The sequence below is a fragment of the Sorex araneus genome, chromosome 5 (genome assembly GCF_027595985.1).
Source record: "Sorex araneus isolate mSorAra2 chromosome 5, mSorAra2.pri, whole genome shotgun sequence".
In the NCBI taxonomy this organism is placed as follows: Eukaryota; Metazoa; Chordata; class Mammalia; order Eulipotyphla; family Soricidae; genus Sorex; species Sorex araneus.
This window is the reverse complement of record NC_073306.1, coordinates 153,980,681-154,000,152: the sequence shown is the minus strand read 5'-3', so window position 1 is coordinate 154,000,152 and position 19,472 is coordinate 153,980,681.

Below are 19,472 nucleotides of genomic sequence, written 5' to 3'. Positions count from 1 at the left end.
TGGGGAAGCTCGGGGTCTTTTGCCCAACCTGCTGGACCTGCGTGTCCGTGTAGGCAACTGGACCCTGGCTAGCCAGCCTTAAGATAAACGCTGCTTAACTTTGTATGAGGGAAGTATAAGCACAAAAGTGTATAAATCTGTAACTGTACCCTCACGGTGATTCTCTAATTAAAAATAAATAAATTTAAAAAAAAATAGTAAAAAAAAAATACTTCTCAGATTTTAATACTGAAAAAAAAAAATAAACGCTGCTTGCTGTTTGCAGTCTCTGGAGTCTCTTTGCCAGTAAGGGAGATCTCGATCCACACACTACCAGGAAGAAATTTATAGGAATGGTTGACTCAGGAGCTGACTCCTCTATCATTTCTACCCAATACTTTTCCCTAGATCTTTGCCCTGTCCCTCCATCCTAAAGGATGTTTTCATGCTTGGTATGTTTGATGCCTAACCAGGTCTAGTTACAGATGGAGGAAGGGTGGGAAGAGTAAACAGCAGGCCTCGCTCTGAGAGCAAGGCTGGGTCTTATCATGTCTGAGGAATCTCGCCTTTGGAGACGGGGAGTGACAGGCCCTCTGGGGGTGGCTCCAGGTTTGTCACACAGACCCTGGAGACGAACAGTTCTCTGACCATGTCAGGAGGAACAGACAATATTCTCTCAACAATCCGATAATCACTGACGCCAGCCTGCAGATGGCCTTGAGGAACAACTCCCTGCTTTGCACACAACCATGATCTATTCCCTTTATAAGCCCTGAGGCCCAGCCTGATAGGAAGATGAGATGTATTTTCAGGACAAGAAGGCCAATACCTTTGCAGGGTGCTAGCACTTGATAAACATTTTGTTTATATCAGCCCTCCTTTCCAGCAGGAGTGTTCCAGTGAAGAGTCAAGCATAGATGTGGTCACGTGTGTAGATGGAGCAGTTTTCCATGTCTCTCCCAGGACCCTGAATTCCAGGCTAAAAACGCTATAAGGAAACAGCAGGAGAATTACTAGTAATACATAGAAGTTTAACTATGGAGAAAATCAAGCTTTGATGAAGAGAAAGGCAGTCATGAAGGATGTACTCACATCATCTCCCTGGATTGTAGGGAAAATGTCATAGTCTTTCTCAGTGATGAGTTCATGTGACTCAGCCCCAAGTATTCCCCAAAACTTGTCTTGCTACTCCTGCCCTAAAACTTTCTAGAATGCTGTTCCCTAAAAAACATTTTTACTTGCTGTTTTTATTTTCATACAGAATTTACCACTTTCACTTGATTGCTCCTTCTCATTCTGATTTCAGTTGAAATGAACCAACTCTACAAATGGTTAGAGCTACCTTTCATTCCATCTTTAAAAAGCTTCCAATACTACCCAAATATAAAGACTTTTTTTTGCTTTTGTTCTATAATCCTGTTTTTACTAATCTGGGACTCTGAAATAATATTTTAAAATATTTTTAAAAATATATAATATTATGGACTGGAGTGATAGTACAGCAGATAGGGCGTTTGCCTTGCACCTGGGTTTGAATCCCAGCATCCCATATGGTCCCCTGAGCACCGGCAAGAGTAATTCCTGAGTGCAGAGCCAGGAGTAACCCCTGTGCATTGCTGGGTGTGACCTCAAAGGCAATACATACATATATATATATAATATTTTATAGATCACATAAATTATATATCATCTATTTTGTTATATATTTTATAATAAATATTACATTGTTAAATGGCTTCTCATATGAAATTTAAAAGGGTAGGGACCAGAGAGTTAGTACAGTGGGCAAGGTGTTTGTCCTGCACACAACCAACCTGGATTCAATTATTAGCACAGTTTATGATCGTCCAAACTCCACGAGAAGTGAGATTGACACAGAGCCAGGAGTAAGCACTAAGCATTCCTAGGTGTGGTTCCCCAAACAAACAAATAAATATATGAATAGACAAACGCGTTCTCCAAAGAATTAAATAATATATAAGATAGGTCCATAGCATCTCCATTGCACCTTCTCCTCTTCCCCAGTATAAATACGAAAGCAATTGCAGGTCCACAAACTGCAGTACTGCAATAAAACTTTGAGTTAAAGTTCTTCTGGCCTCTGTGTTAGTATATAAACTCAACAAAAACTAAAATTGACATTCTTGCTTACAACTCTTACTACCTACAACCTATCTGGAATACAACAGATTTAAAATCAATATTGTTATATAAATAAACATTTATTTACAGGCAAAAGTTAAGCAAAAATCTCCTTTTGTAAAACAAGAAAGCAAAATTCTATTTTCCTCTAAAAAATTCAAAAGAGTTAATATAGTTTCTTCATTTATTTGGAATTAACTTTAACTGAAGAATATTTTTGTAGTTCATCTTTTCAGAAACTTTCTAAATTTCTACTAGGTTTAACCTTCCAGAAAATCACTAAATCAAAATATTCTGCTCCAGAAAATTAATTTGCTTTGAAAAGTAAACCAATGTGATTTGAGACTTTTGAGGAAGAAATATTTCTTAGCTGTTCTTGCTGGAATGAAATTGGTGAGAAGGAAATATTTCAGACAAAAGCCTGAATCTACTCTTAGCTCTAACGTTAATGATTTCTATAACTTTCAAACAGACTTCTTAATTTCTAAGTTTTTATTTTATCATATGTAAAAGTATTGATTCTCTAACAAAATTTAAAAAAGCATATATACAGTAGGAATTATTTACTTCATTTCATATATATTATCTTGCAATAACTCCATAAAAGTGGAGACCAGATTTAATAGATGTGGAAACTAAGACACAGAGGGTTTGAGCAAATTTTTTAAATGATAGAACCAAGATAATTATCTGTCTCCAAGTTTCTGCACCTAATTAACCATATGCATAGCTACCTGATATCTGAGGCTTTGATGAAATGAGGAGGTAAATTTGTAATAATGGTTTGGCAAACAATTTTCATAGTTTTCTTGAAATCCACTAGATATTCTATCATATCATCTATCATTTTTTGACCCACCAAACCTCCAAGCTACTACATTCATAACCAGCAGGAAGAAAATGACCACAATATGGGAAAGTGTTATGCAGTTCATAAAAATAAAGTGTTCATTAGTGATAACCACATGCCAATCATACAGAAATACAATTATTGGATTTTTTAAAAGTAGAATTTCAAAGCTGGGAACTAGAAGAGAGCTTCTGTATCTTGTATGCTCTTACTGGTAAAGAAATTGAAACCTGAAAAGAATTGATTTCCCAGGACCTCACAGATGGATAGTCCCAGGATTTGAATTAGAGTTCTGATAGCCTGACAAGTGACAGAGTATCCTTTCCAAAGTAAGTTTCAAGAGGAAAAAAAAAACACCCATAATTCAATATATTTTCACATAAATAATGTTAGTGTGTATAATGAGAAGAAAAAAAGGGATCTCCAAGGTGGAATTATGTTTGAAAGAGCACAGTAGGCAATTTTTATGGATTGCCCTACTTCTATAAGAATGCAATGAGTAGATATTATTGTCATTAAAATCACTTTTAAAATTAAAAAAACTGAGCCAAGAGATTATACAATTTAGTCAAGGACACGCAGTGTGCAATTGGGAGCAGTCATTTAAACTGAGGCATTGCCATTTAGGAACACATATTTTGGACACTTATGCTTAAATAAAACCCAACAGGTAACAAGTCTTTCACTGAGATATTAGTGCTATTGTCTGAGAAACTCATAACTCTGCATCAAAGATTAACATAGAAGACCCTTCTATGAGAGAGACACACCAAAACCATAATAATTGTATTTTGTTTTCCAGAGATTATGAAAGGGTTCTACTACATAATATCCTTAGGTATGCTTTGTGATTAAACACATCCAGAAATTGCTGACATAAACCAAGCTAAACTTAACATGTTTTGTTGCTTTGAACTTTTTTTTTCTTTTGGTATTTTGACCATACCTGGCAGAGTTCAGGGTTTTCTCCTGGCTCTGTGCTCAGGGATTACTCCTGGTGGGGCTCCGAGGACCATATTTGGTGCCTGGGATCAAACCAAAACTCGACCCTCTACTGGCAAGGGCCTGGCTTCCTGTATTACCTCTAAGCCTTGTTGGTTTGCTTTAGTTGACTTACAGGAAATCCCATAGATCTAAATGCTCTGAAGACTTTGTGAATCTGGAAGAGTAAATTCAGCACACTTTGTTTCCTAGATTTGTCAATGAAACATTTTCTCCCTATGCTGTGCAAATTCTCTCTCTGTCTCTGCCTCTGTCTCTGTCTCTGTCTGTCTGTCTCTCTCTCTCTCTCTCTCTCTTTCACGCGTGTGCTTGCTTTTGTTTTTGGGCCACCAGGCAGTTCTCAGGGCTTCTCCTAGCTCTGCACTCAGGTATTACTCTTGGCAGGGACTACCTGCTATACTATCCTCAAAATCTCTGTTTATATAATGCTGAATTAATGAGCCACTTATTTTATTTTATGAATTACTTTAAAACTTTTTAAAATAAAGAGTCATTGAATGACTCTTTTTTTTAAATTTATTTTATTGAATCACCATGTGGAAAGTTACAAAGTTCTCAGGCTTATGTCTCAGTTATACAATGCTCAAACACCCGTCCCTTCACCAGTGCCCATATTCCACCACCAATAAAAACAAAAACAAAACAAAACAAAAAAAACCAGTATACATCCCACCCCTCACCTCCCAATCCCCCCTGTGTAACATAAATTTCACTTCCTTTTCTCTTTACCTTGATTACATTCCATATTTCAACACAAAACTCACTATTGTTGCTGGAGTTTCAACACAGACTCACTATTTTTGTTGGAATTTATCCCCCAAGAATACAGCTCCCTCCCTCCCTTCCTTCCATGTAAGAGTCATTCAATGACTCTTTTGTGGTGCAAAACGGAGGGAGGGAGGCAGGGAGGGAGGGAGGGAGGGAGGGAGGGAGGGAAGGAGGGAGGAACATGAGACTGATCTTTAGGAAATACCACATCTTACCAGAGAAGAGAAAGAAAGCCAATTCTCAGAGAAGAAAGCTTTTTTAGCAGTACATTGAACAACAAACATTATAAGAAAGAATTAAGTAACATGGGAATAATATACACACCAGAACTTTCTTTGCAGCACATAGACTGGTATACTTTTACATTGCTATTTATTGCAAATATCAGATAGGAGAGAGTAACTAAAAGTTTAAATCAGTGAACTTTTTTTTTCCTTCCAAGGCACCAAATTAATTTGACCCAATAAGAAACACACTGACATCAAATTTAAGTTTGGAAGTTAAACCTTGAATTTTTAGAGGTCTCCATCCACCCTGTGACCTTTAGAGGCTCCTTGCTAAATGATTTGTCCTTTGTGCAAAAATTTCCATGACAGAAAGCTCCTTAGCCTTGTTTGAACTCTGAATCCCCAGAACCTAAACAGCAGCTGGTTCATAGAAGACTCAAATATTTGTCAAATGAATGCATGAATATTATGAGAGTATTATAATTTCTTTTAATGAGAAAGAGCAAAGTGTAATGACGGTGTGTGTGTGTGTGTGTGTGTGTTTATGTGTGTGTGTGAGTGTGTGTGTGTTGTTTTGAACAAACATGAAGTTTCAAGGGTAATTTCAATAGTCATTGGAATTCACATAAGCAGAAGACTGAGTAAGAGAGAAAACTATTTTATAGAACAAAATTGTGAAAGTCTTTAAAAAGCAGTCAAAGAGGTTTAGAGCTGAGAACATGAGACAGGAAGCCAGTGTCGTTTCTAAGGGCAGCAAAAGATAAAAGCTTTGTCTAAATTAAATGATTTTGACAGTGGAAAGGGAAAAAAATGTTTTTCCATCAATAAGTTTCTTCCAACAAGGCATCTATAATTTAATTTAGCATTTTATTTTTAAATCAAATTCAGTCAAGCCAGTCACTCTGTGAACAAAATTTACTTTAGGGGATAATTTTCTTAATCAATTATAATATTTTAATTTGCAAGTATGAATATACAAGAAATTAAATACGTTTTCATTCTTCAAAATTGCATCATGTTGGAGGGCCAGTGTGGTATTTGGAATTCAGACTCAGGTCTTGCATCAGCTGACTTCTTCAGTTCTATCCTGAGTACCATCTGGTCCTCAGAACAGCAAGCACTTCCAGGTGCAATCCTTGTGGTCACTGGGCACCAAGAGTGGTGCTGGAGGACCTGAGTAACACTGGGTGACCTGGGAACCCCCATGACCACAAAGCATGAGCAACTTGACATCTCAGATTCTTGTACCAACCAGCAGCTAGTCTGCATCACTGTTGGTAAAAATTCACTTCTGCTTTTAATATTTACTCTTATGTATTGGGGCTATATCTCAAGAAGTGCAACCTCTTGGTCCTCAGGGGTTTATTCTTACCTTTTTTTGAGAATCTCCATAGAGGCTGAACTAGACAATAGAGAGGTTGAACTAGACAATAGTCCCACTATGAGTGAATTTGTATATGCTTTGAAAATATAACTATTAAAAATACAACTCTTAAAGACTCCTCAAATTTCTACTAGGGTGTAGAAAGGGAAGTTTTTTAGTGGTAGATCTTGATCGTAAAGACTGTCAGATGTCTGAATGACTCACACTATACTGAAAAGCAGCAATATCCATACTAGATCAAGATGTAAATTGTGAGTCAGTATTCAAATCTCAAGTTTGGAGCCCGTGTGCAATGTACAAGTCCACTTTGAAGAAATCTGAAAACTCTTCCAAATTTTGACTTTGGAAAGGCAGAATTTACAACATGGGAAATATATTGAACATAATATGGATATTCAAAATGTGTAGACTGCCAAAAAATAACCAATATTCCCTGTAGATAAGGAAATGAAGTGCCTATTATTTCAAGTAGCTTGCCAATTATGCCAGTAGAACTTATTTATGTCAGTAAAACTTATTAAGCCATGTTTTATTTCCCCACAGATTCATTGTAGCTTCATTATAGTATATTAAATTATTACAGTAGTGTGATAGTTTTTTTAATTTAGATACAATTTTAAGTAGTAATATTCTGTAGATTTAGTATTTAGGAAGCTCAATGTAAGGCCTAAAATTCAGCTGCCAAGTCACATTTTGACATCTTCACATACACATACACACAGAGAGAACAAAACATGGTTTTTGTATATTACAACATTGACTTTTCTATATAATTATTGCAATTTTAAATTGTATCTTCACTATTAGGCTACTTTTAATTATCAACTAGTTAAAACTGATCAGTGTACCTAAAGATCTTCGCTTTTAACTGTGGATGTGGTATCACCATTGTAAAAAAGGTGAAAGGAAAGAGAATTCCCACCTAAGTACTAGACAAACTGATGAGAGATCAATCTGTTATCATCTCCCAGCATTAGAAGGCAGCTGTACACTTGTATTCATAATGACTCTCCTCCCAGTAGCTTACATTTTTGGTTTCTTTGTGGTATAACACAATCCCCCTCATGACTATAAAAATCATTTCACTCATTCCTCTAATTTTCAACAAAATAAGAATGAATAAAAGACGAACTTCTCAATTATCCATAAATGTGTGCAAAAAGGTTTTTTGTAAAGCATTTTTACTTCTTATATCAGAGCCTTGGGAATATAAGATTAAAATATTGGCTGCCTTATTATTCCAACTGTAAAGGTTGTGGTGGGAAAGAAGTTCAAGGCAAAAATGAAAGACGGCATTTTCTGTGGGCTTTGGAATGGAACACGTGGAGGACCACCTGTGGAACACTAATCCATACATATATCTGTAAACAATAGTCCCAAGCTATAGTAAATTTAAGGAGTTTTAGTATCTTTTCAACCATGGGAATAAGTTGTCTTATTTCTAGATTCAAAGAGAAGGAAAAAAAGAAGTATTTTTTCAACTCTGATGCTCAGCTTCAGGTGTTCCCCATACTTCAGTGGCCAAAGAGTTCAATATTTGAACATCCCGCATAGTTCCACGCTTTTTGAGGGAAGGACTCCCAACCAGTGCCAGAAGGCCTGAGACCCCTGCCAGAAGTTAAGCACCAGGGCCCAAGGATCCATTATGTCTTGAGCCTCTGGGGTTGAGCCACATGCAAGGCGTGAACCTTGACCCCTGGCCCTTTCCGTCACTCCATTCTTTTCCCATATCCTTGATTGATGAATCTAAATTGAACTTTATTGTAAGAATCGGACATTTTTGGGTGAGGTATTATTGAGGACGAAGTTATCCAGTGATTCCTAACCTTACATATTGAACTAGTGTACTCCTAAAGTCCTTTTATATGAGTTTTATTGACAGAAATAAACCTGCTAGAAACTTATACATTTTATTATAAATGGAGCATGTCATAGTAGAAGATAAAAATATTCTCAAAATACCTATTTTTTATAATGCATTTCCCCACTTTTGTCAGTTACACTTCATTTTAAAGCTATAAAATTCAGTGATGGTTTTGGCAATGGGTCACTGTAAACAAATGTGCATTGCTACTGAACTATGTTTATTGTGGCCCCAGCTGCTTCCTTCCCCAGCATAAACAACAAGAGGCCCTGCTCCCCCATCACAACCACCACCAAATTAGCAGATTTGCTGCAGCCAGCAGAACAGAGAGCAACTTCTTCCCTCATTTGAAAGCATCATGGAAAAAGACAGGAAAACTGGTAGGGTGTGCAAAGCCTTTATGGAGCAAAAAGCCGCAATTTCCCCTTCTTTCTGTTCACAGAACCCCTCTTTCTTCCCGATTCCAGGAGAGGGCTAGCCTAGTTTGCCATCCCCATGGGTAATGTGGCTGGTGTCACAAGAAGATGCCCTCAAACAGAGGTAGAAGTAGGGGAAAGAAGACTTAGGTGTACGAAGATGTAGGGCACAGGAGGAGAAGGATGTTTTCTACACGGTGTTTCAGGGTCTAGGATATCTCCTTAGCTATAACTGATTGTCAAGACTAAATTATAAACTCGGGCCAACTGACACCATTTCGGAAACATGAAGCATTGGGGTTTAAAAAACAGAGGAGACGAGGGTTAGGGCACAGCGTAGGACCCAGGTCCTTCTCTGCTACTGCATGGCCTACAGAATATCATTTGACCTAGCCCAGGATGGCCCTAAGAACACAGCATTGTTCTGATCCCTGCCATTTACCTTTGGAGAATCACTTGGCCCCTAGACTCCCTAAACATAACTTGGTGATCCTAAAAATAAATGAAGAATAAAAATAAAAGTTAAATACCAAAAGGAGTATTTGAGCATTTAGGTAGCCTCATTTCTACTAAACGTAGTATTGACATGTTTTTAAATGACAAATTGGCAAAGATATTATATTTCCTTCAATGGTTTAGAGCAATAAATATCTTAGCATGGTCTCTACAATTGTTATTTCTCAACAATGACTGTAGTGACTACTCTTACTTTCATGAGTTTCTGAGTTAGTAAAAACTGAAGATGAATCATTTGGATCATGGCTCCATTTAATCTGATCCAGATATTTATCTTGTTGTTGATTTAACTGGTGTATTTTCATATTATTTCCAAAAATAACACATAAATCAACTTTGAAGAGCACATTTATTTTTACGTTTAAATAAAATGATGAAAATTATAATTATGGAAAATTCCCTGTGCGGGTGTGAGAGTAAAGAACATTATGTATCTGTGTCCTCACAAAACAGAATTTGACTGTGATTTTATGGAAACATTGGGTGAGCTAGAACTCCAGAGAAAACTTTTTTTCAATCAAAAGAGCAAGATCAATCACACATTAACTAAATCTTCATTAAGTAACTATGTTTGTCACTGTGCTAGACTGTGAGGCTATCAAGGAAGAGAAGGTAACAAGATATTTGACCTCAAATTTTCCATTCCAGCAAGTCAGACAAATATGAAATTGTAATGAAGTCATACTATGAAAGCATTTCTAGGTCAGAACTAATACCCCTAGACTTTGTAAAGTGGATCATTGTCAATAAATGTATTTTTTCCTAACTATATATTTCTGCTCCACACTGCTACAACCTCATCCAAATGGGTCAAATGTCAACAGAAATTCTGAGACAAATTGAAATATGCCACATACTATATTTAGGGGTAGGAAATAAAGTTTTCATGCTGTTGAATCACCTTGTTTCCTTCCTTAGTAATTCATTTTTAAAACTCTATGTAGAGTATACCTTAGATTTGCACTGTGCCAGAAAAATGAAGGAAATAGAAAACATTATCAATAATAGGAATCGACAGGAATATTAATGACCAGAATAATCTGAATCACACTAATATTAGAGGACTTAACCTTGAAAGAAACTGGTGAATTTAGCAAAAGAAAAAGGGAAAGTGCTGTATTTTACAGAAAGAATTTCTAGGTAAAGTATATGCAACATATTAGTGGCAAAATATACTTAGGAAGAAAGTTTATTTTTTCTGTGCTTGTTTGGGACCACACCGGTGATGCTCGGGGCTCACTCCAGGCTCTGCAGTCAGGGACCAGTCTTGGCAGGGACAAGGCGTCCATATGGGGAGCTGTGGATTGAACTCGGGTCAGCTGCACGCAAGGCAAAGGGCTTAACCTTCTGTACTAATGCTCAGCCCCAAGAAGAAAGTTTTTCTAATAAAACAGTTTGGCCGGTGTATGGGAGGCTGTCTTTACAGAAAGTATGCCAGAACTCTCAAGATGCTTATGATGTTGCAAATTTCCAAAGAAGATGCTGAGCATGGAAATTTTTTCATAATCATTTGGTAAAAATAAGTAATTTAAAAAAATTCAATGATCAAGAGTTTTCACATTTTGAGGAAGTTGAAATCATTCTAAAACTACTATTAAATAAAGGCATTTTTGAATCAGGTAGATAACCTTATTCCAACCTTCTACTATTTTAAGGTACCAATTTAAAGCATAAATTCTTTCCTTTACAAAACTTGGAACAAATTCCTTAGCCTGGGAGATTTTCCCCTCAAACATTAAGAAATATGTGTTAGCTATTTTTGAGTAGTAGGAATGTAAAAAATGTATATTTTTAAAGATTGGAGACTTTTTTGTCCTTGAATAACTCAAAATTTCTTTGTTCTTTTGAATCAAATTTAGCAAGTAATTAGTGCATAATGAGAACCAGTTGTAGCATCACACTCTATTTAGTTAAAGTGCGTTTAAAAATACATAGGAAGATGGATAATCTGAATTTTCTTTTTAACAATGCTAACCTCCTGAATGTTGTTGAAGAATGTATAAAGGGCTCAAAAATGTTTTGCTGACTTCCAGAAAGCCCTTGGGGAGCAATTTTCTCTTCCAACTTTTGTTCAACAATGTATCTGCAGCAATTGGGAGCTCCGTGGCAAGGAAGCGAAGGGAACTCTGAGAAAGCCCAGTAAAATGGCTGCTGAAACATGGATGCATTTGTGAGCCAATCCAACAACATGCTTTACCTGCTACGGTGGAAGCTGAACCTAGGACAGAGCAGCTCTGATCTAAAACCACACAAAGCTGAAAAAATTACATGCAGGAATGAACAGTCATAACAAAGGAAATAATAAATGAAACACAAAAGCTCAAGACTATTCTAGCCCTACCAAAAAAAGCTTCTTAAAAAAAAAAAAAAAAAGGATGTGACGGTGAGAGTTAGGGACAAGAAGGAAGATTTGTGTAGCACCAAAAAGAACAAACTCAGTCCGGACTGTACTCGTTTGGTGGCATCTGCTTTTTCAGTCGACATTCAAGCTCAGTTTATTCCTTCAGTAAAATCCAAACCTTGTCAATGATCTTCCACATAGTGATTTCGCGCGTATCCTGTTAACTGCAGCCTCTACTCTAACAGGGCGGCCATGCATAGCTCGAAGAGCCACCAGAAAGGAAACCTGTGCACGAAGACTAACATGCAATATTCTCAAGTCAAGGCCTGCTCTACGAGACTGCACTTGTGCTTACGTTAGCTGGATTGTGGTCTCGTGACCACGGCTTACGGCAGGAAAGACAGGTCCATGAGTCCAGACGTATGGCCCAAGAAGGCACTAATCTGGACTACAGGAGAGGAGAAGGACACGTTAGAGGGAAATCACCCTGGATTCCAGTCGGCTATCTAATAGGTGAGAAGCAGTCAGCAAATCACTTCCATGCCCCCCAGCCTTTGTTAAATTTTGTATCTTTTTCCAACTTGAAACACGGTGTGTACACTGATCAACTTACCCAGACATGTTGAAGAGATAGAGTGTTAATATCTAAATACAGAGTACAAAGTTGTATAAGCCTGAAGATAAAGATAGAACAGAACCAGGAGACCAAAAAGGATGGGAAAAACAGCCCACCAGCCTCTGCTCTGCACTAGAGATTCATGCATACCTTTTCTCATACATCTCCACAAAATCTAGCTGACAATCTAAATTTTTGTTTCCTGATGTACCACAGAAATTCTACATTAATACAATACTTCTCAAATTTTAGTGCTCATCAGGTGTAAAACACTAAGGCACACCGAGGGGCGCACTCACTCTGGGGCTCTCCGGGCGGCTGTGTCTCACCGCCTGCGTTTGGTGCTCTGGAACCGCTGTGTATGGGCTGGATTGGGACGGCCGTTGGCCAAGGACAGGCGAAGGAAGAACGAGGACCAAGCTAGTTGCAGATTAGTTACCGTTTTATTCGATCTTCCATCTTTCTCATCTCCCGCACTCCCAGCTCCGGCCTCTCTCTGGATCAACTGCAGCCTCTCTCCCTCTCTCTCCTCCCTTTTTCCTCTCTCACACTCGCCCCTAGGTTACACACTGCCAGGTAGCAAAATCAACATAAGAAAGCCCTTCCTGAGGGCAGGGCATTCCAAAGCCCTTCCTGACACTTACACTCATTAACATCTTAATACTAGTTATTTTTGTATGGACATAGCAAGAGATACATTGAGGCTTGCAAGGCAGCTCTCCTGGCAACATCTTGCCACAGACTCAGACCACAGCACTCAGGCCAGATTAATCATTCCTCACCCTAGCAGGGTCCGAATCTAGTTATCACTGTTTAGATCATGACAGCATTTGTCCATGATCAAGCTCTTAACTTATAGTTAAGCATTAGGTGCTTTGGCCAGGCCCATCTCGATGCCAGGGTAGCACACAACTCACCGCTTGCCCTGGGTCCGTCTCGTCCCTCGTCGGGACCCTGCTTTTGGGGGTGCTAGGAAGTAAGGGCAGCTGAGGCTTAGGTTGAGAAAACAGATGCCCAGGAGGAAAATATCATGTAGAGTCAAATGACATAAGGTTACAAAAGCATAGGATTTGCTAAGTCTCCCTGTGTCCATACAAAAAGGACTTGCTCTGAATAAACTATGCAAAGGAGAAGACTCTTTTCTCTTCTCCTTTTCTCAAGGAGAAGAGAAAAACAATATTTAAAAGTCAACAGAACACTAAGAAAGAAGTTACAAATAAACAAAGAGGAATGGGAGCACTGTAATGGGAGTAACCCAATAAACCTAAACTATCTGAGGCTATGTAATCCTACAATCAGGATCATCTGTAGCTTAATGAAAGAATAGATTCACTTTTGTAACACTCTCCTTCCCATTGCTCATCGTTTTGTTAGAGAGGGCACCAGTAACATCTCCATTGTGAGACTTGTTACTGGTTTTGGCATAATGAATACGCCACGGGTAGCTTGCCAGGCTCTGCCATGCAGGCAGGATACTCTCAGTAGCTTGCTGGGATCTCTGAGAGAGACAGAGGAATCGAACCCAGGTCAGCCGCATGCAAGGCAAACGCCCTACCTGCTGTGCTATGGGACCAATTTGGTATGGGTAGTGGCCAGAGAATTTGCATTTCTAAGAAACTCCCAGGTGATTCTGGTTCTGTCAGTCCAGAATATACCTTGAGAACTTCTCTCTAGTACACGATCCTCAAACTTCACTGAAAATTGGAGTTGACTGAACAGTTTTGTAAACTGTCAGATTACTCACTATTAATGTCTGGAATGGAAATTGCTGGTGGGGTATTTTTTAAAGGTCTTGAAAGTCACAGCTCAAGCAACATGCAGATAGTTTGGGTTTATTTTATTTAGTTTTTGAATATTTTTTTTTGGATTTTTGCTGTTAAAAAGCACCATGATTGACTATAGTGTTAATACTAGTGTTTCATGACTAACAAGTCACTCTACCACACCTAGGACTAGAGTGCCAGCTTTCTTCAAGGTGCCCTGTCACCCCATCTCCCCCACCCTCCGAGCAAACTGAGTTCTACAGATACTCACAGGGCCTGTTGTTGTTGGCCACCATTTATTCCTGCACTGCGTTTCTTTAAACTCCACATATGAGTGAGATCACTCAGTATTTTTTCTTTCTTCCTTTGATTCACTTACTCAGCATGATCCCCTCCACTTCATCCAAGTTGCAGTGAATTGCAAGATTTTGCTTTTTTCTTAAAGCCAAGTAGTGTACACGAACCTCAATTTCTTTATCCAATCACTTGGGTTGCTCCAAGAGATCTCGGCTGCTGTAAAAAATGCTACAATGAATATAGTCATGCAAATCTCATTTGGGATCACTTGTTTTTATTTACTCTTGGGGAGATAAACTGAAGTAGAGTTTCTGGTTCATATGGAAACTCTATTCTTAATTTTTTGTGAAGTCTACATATTGTTTTCCAAAGAAGCTGAATCCAATGACAATCCTACCAATGCCTTAAAGATAAGGCTTCCTTTTTTGACCACATCCCCATGAGCTCTGGGTATTTTTCAGCATTTTTGATACGTGCCATCCTTAGGAGTGCGATGTGAAATCTCATTGTCATTTTGATTTACATTTCCCTGCTAATCCCGTTGCTCATCGATTTGTTCAAGCGGGCACCAGTAACGTCTCTCATTGAGAGACTTATTGTTACTGTTTTTGGCATATCCAATACTCATGGGTAGCTTGCCAGTCTCTGCCTCGAGGGCTTGATACTCTCAGTAGCTTGCCGGGCTCTCCGAGAGGGGCAGAGGAATCAAACTCGGGTCGGCCGTGTGAAAGGCAAAAGCCCAACCACTGTGCTATTGCTCCAGAGTCCCTGCTAATAATTGATAATATTTTTAATGTACCTGTTGGCCATCTCTATGATTTCTCTGAGGGAGTGTTTACTCAACAACCCTCCCCAATTATTTATGGGGAAAATTGTTCTTTTGTTTTTGAGTTGTTTGAGTGCTTTGCTTATCTTCGATAGTAGCTTTTCTTTGGGCTGTACGGTAGTTGAATATATTTCTTCCACTCAGTAGAGTGTCCCTTTATTCCAGTCATCATTTCTTTCACAGTGCAAAACTGTTCAGTTTGATGTAGTCCCTATTAACTTTCAGCATATTGTGTGCAAGAGTCCAGTTTTATTTTTTCTTTTCTGCACAAGGCTAATCAGTTCTTTTAACATTATATGTCGATCCATTTCATGTTCCTATTATCTTTGCTATAGAGTAACTCCCCACATATCTGATAGGTTGTCTTTGGGTCCTAAATTCAATGCCACTGGTCTGTGACTCTGCCTTTATGTCACCACCACACAGTTTGGGTTATTATAGGTTTACAGTATAATTTAAAGTCAGTGAGAGTCAAGTGTCCCACTTCTTTTCCTCAGGATTACTTTGGCTATTACAGGAGTTTTTTATCCCCACATAAATGTTAGCAGTTTTTGTCTTATATTCCTAAGAATTCCATGGGGATTTTGTCATTACCTTTAGTGCCTTCTCTTTCCCTGACCCCAAGACTCAATCTTGATCCTGTGTATTATTTTCTGCACAATAGAATCTCAGTGATATCTCTACTACATTCCACTGATAGCAGCATGTTCCTGACTTTTAGCAAAATTAGAAAAGGATCAGATTCCTTCACCACACTTTATTGTTTTTCCAATAACTACCTTGAAAATAACTCTTTCGTGGAAGAAGTCTTGGGGCTATGACTTAGGACTTTGCTGGGAATTGAACATGGGTTGGGTAACTGCTTGCTGTACTATTTATCCAAACTCTAAAATGAACTCTTAAAAGGAATAATTCTGAAAATCATCCTGAGAAATATAATTATACATAGTTAACAGCAATGAAATATAAATATTACCAAGAAAAGGATTGTGGTGGTAATGTCACGTGGATCATATCATTTACTTTTCACAATAAATCTGTGTCTTTGTTACTATTTTAATAATATATGTATATATGCTTATATGCTTATAACTTCCCTTATATTCCCATTTGACATATGAGGGAAATAAGGTACCAGGAGATTAATTAAATAACTAGTCCAAAGTCTTGCAGTTGGTGAAGTGTGATCTTACTAAAGTTCCTCTAATTCCAAACATCAGCACTAACAATTCCACCATGAAAAGAGTGAAAATGAGTCTTTTGAACACAGAACAAAGTGATGGACTTAAAAAAAATCTCCATAGGATTCTAAAATAAAATTCATATCCAAAAATAATTTAACAAAATGATTAAAATAATGAAGTTCACATGAAGTGATCTGCCATCAACAATGATCATGGAAGAAAAGGAACAAGACCATGGGTGCTGAGAAAAAATTTGAAGGATGAGAGCTGGATGACTGTCATCCCTGAATTTGTCAGAACAAGGAACCCATAGGCATTTCCTGTAAACCTAATGTGGGCAACCCAAAAGACAGAGAAGTAAGTGTACAGCAGCTCAGTGTCTTTCCTATGTATCAGTCATTAAAGACAGAGAAAACCCAGAATCAAGAAACTAGATGGTATTTGGACATCCATTTATTAGTTATTCAGTGAGCCTTTGGGGCAGAAAGCTGAACTAGTGATGCATCTGCACCCTTCCAAGAGAACTACAGTGATCTACAGTGATAGGAAGTCTGGGGTAACTTTCCAAAAAAACAAAATAAGTGCCCCTGTCAAATGAAATCTCTAAACTTTCCACATAATACAGTGTTAGGGAACTGTCTCTAGCAGTATTAGAGATAGTAAAAAGGTCAAGGCATATGCCTTGTGTGTGGCTGACCCTGATTGATATCTAGCACCACATGGTCCCCTAAGCACTGACAGGTGCTATCGTGGAAGCTCTGCAGGATGTAAATAACCTTGTAAGCATCCATGTGTCTTCACAGAAAACCAACAGCCCAGTTGTCCAGAGAATCACCACGAGCGGTTCTCTGATATCTTGTATACCACTTGAGAGAGAACTTGCCTTCAATATAAAAGACAGGATCAGAGAAGAGCAAGCTACTCACATAACAACCAATTAAAATCAGGTCCTTGCTTATATGCTACCACTTGTTCGCCATCCTCTTTGAATCTAGGAAGCAGACAAGAGGGGTTGAAGGAGAAATCCTCGGGAGAAATAGGACAGATGCAAATCAATTTCAGGCTGCCAAGCTGAAGTAGGTTAAAGCTTCAGGAGGGGGGAAGACAGACTGTAAACCGTTTCAGGGTGTGCATTAATAATTCACACTGGACATTCACATTCTGAGTCATTCTTCAAGTTACTATTAGTCTGTGTTTAGACTTCCTCTGACAAGAATGCAAGATCAGAATACAGGAGTGTTTTTGAATTTGTGCATATTCTGCTGTACATATATAGTTGTCACATGTAAGACACAGTTCTCAGGTGATTTTTCATTGATCATATAATTTTACCTAATTCACCCTAGAATTCCTACAAGTTTGTCTGAATGAGTTACAGACAAGGCCAGCAAGAATCTTTTACTATAATGAAGGAGATGGTCTCTGGAGTATGGAAATTGTAACTCAAGAGATTGTGAATTTTCAAAGATCTGATTCAAGAAAACCAATGGCATAATAGATAGGAGAACTGTCTCTGTATATTTACTTGATAATGCTACTCAAATTGTCTTTCAACCTATCATGAGTCTGGATTGAGTTGTCAGCAATTAAAAGAAAATCACTTTCCCTTAGATTTCTCTTTTTTAAAAATTATTTATTCATTTATTTTGATGGGTGGGGGGAACACACAGCAATGCTCAGGGGTTACTCCTGGCTCTGCATTAAGAAATTATTCATGGAAGGGAATTATTATCTCCTGGATCAGGGGATATGAGAAGCTAGAGATCAAACCTGAGATGGTTTCACGCAAAACAAATGTCTTATTATTACTCTGGCTCTTTCCTTAAATGTCTAAGTAACATATTGAATACCTGGATCACGACATGCATTTTCCTACCTTGAAAAATAAGTCACAGGCAACTCTAGCAGAAATAAGTTGATAATGCAGAAATTTGTGCCTGTAAAACTGTTGGAAGGACAAGTGGAACCAATATTGGAAAAACGGCAACTAGCGCTCAGAGTTCTTTGAGAAGCTTTTGAAGATTACCACTCTTGAGCCAGTTGAGGGACTTTAAAGTTACTTGTGCCTGGAGCCTGAAAGTCATCCTCATTCCCAGAACTGACTTCTGATGTTGAATCTCACATCTGCCATTAACAAAAGAAATAGCATGTCTTACAGCCGTCTGCTTTCCAATACATATGCAATGCCATTTATTAGAGGAAAGAAAACCTTCTGTGCTTTCTCTATAAGAAATTCTAAAGACTACATTTCTCCATCTTCTAATTCCAGAGGGGCTAGCATAAGAGAGGTTTTAGGGACCATTACATAATTTAGCACATGCAATTATCCCAGTATAGAAACAGATACACTGACATCAATCAGTATTTCACAATACAATTCTAGGAGTAACTCTGCATCATAGCTTTCCAATTAAGAGTAAGTGTATATTACAATTTAAGTCTTAAAGAACAACTTTTGCCTCACCTAGAGCAAATTTTGGGATTTTCTCACAGATAGTCACGTTTCTTGTCTACACTATCCCCTAGAGATGCACCTGCATGTCTAAAAAAGCAGATCCATGGAAACAAGAGCAGGAACAGAACACAGAATCATAAACACACACAAGCCTAGAGACAGGAGACATCTGTCATGCCCCACATTGGTTTTAATCACAGATACACTGTACTGATCAACAGTCATGGCCCTAAGTTAAATACTTACTCTCTGATAGCGTTAAAGTATTAGCATTTACTCAGCAGAAACACATTGACAAATGTTCCAAGGAAATCCTAACTTTTATCTTTCTTTGAGCTATCAATTTTGATCAAGGTTCCACAGATTTTTTTTGGTGAAACACTTAACTGTAGAGAGCAGAGTTTTCCTTTTAGGTGATAAAAATACCCCAAACCATGAAATGTAGGATTAACATGGATGTGAAAACAATTAAGCAAGTCTATCATGGATAATCTGTCTATATTCTACCAAGACCCCCAACACACACACAACTGACAGCAACTTTCCTCCTTCACATAGAAGTTGATGATTCTAAAAGTGAGATCTTACCATGTCTCATATTTGTCAAAAAGGCATCCAAGACTCCCCATAAATTTTTTAAAAACCTTTTTAAAATAACATCTACATTACCATTTAGAATCCAGTTGCAGATAATCTCTCTAGCCTCAATGTCTACCATGATTTTAAAATTCAACTACAAATGGTGCAATTATCCCTAACTATAAAATATTACCATGAAATATATGAAAATGCCCGATGCTTTACTTATTACTAGGAAAATACAAATTAAATCCAAAACAAGA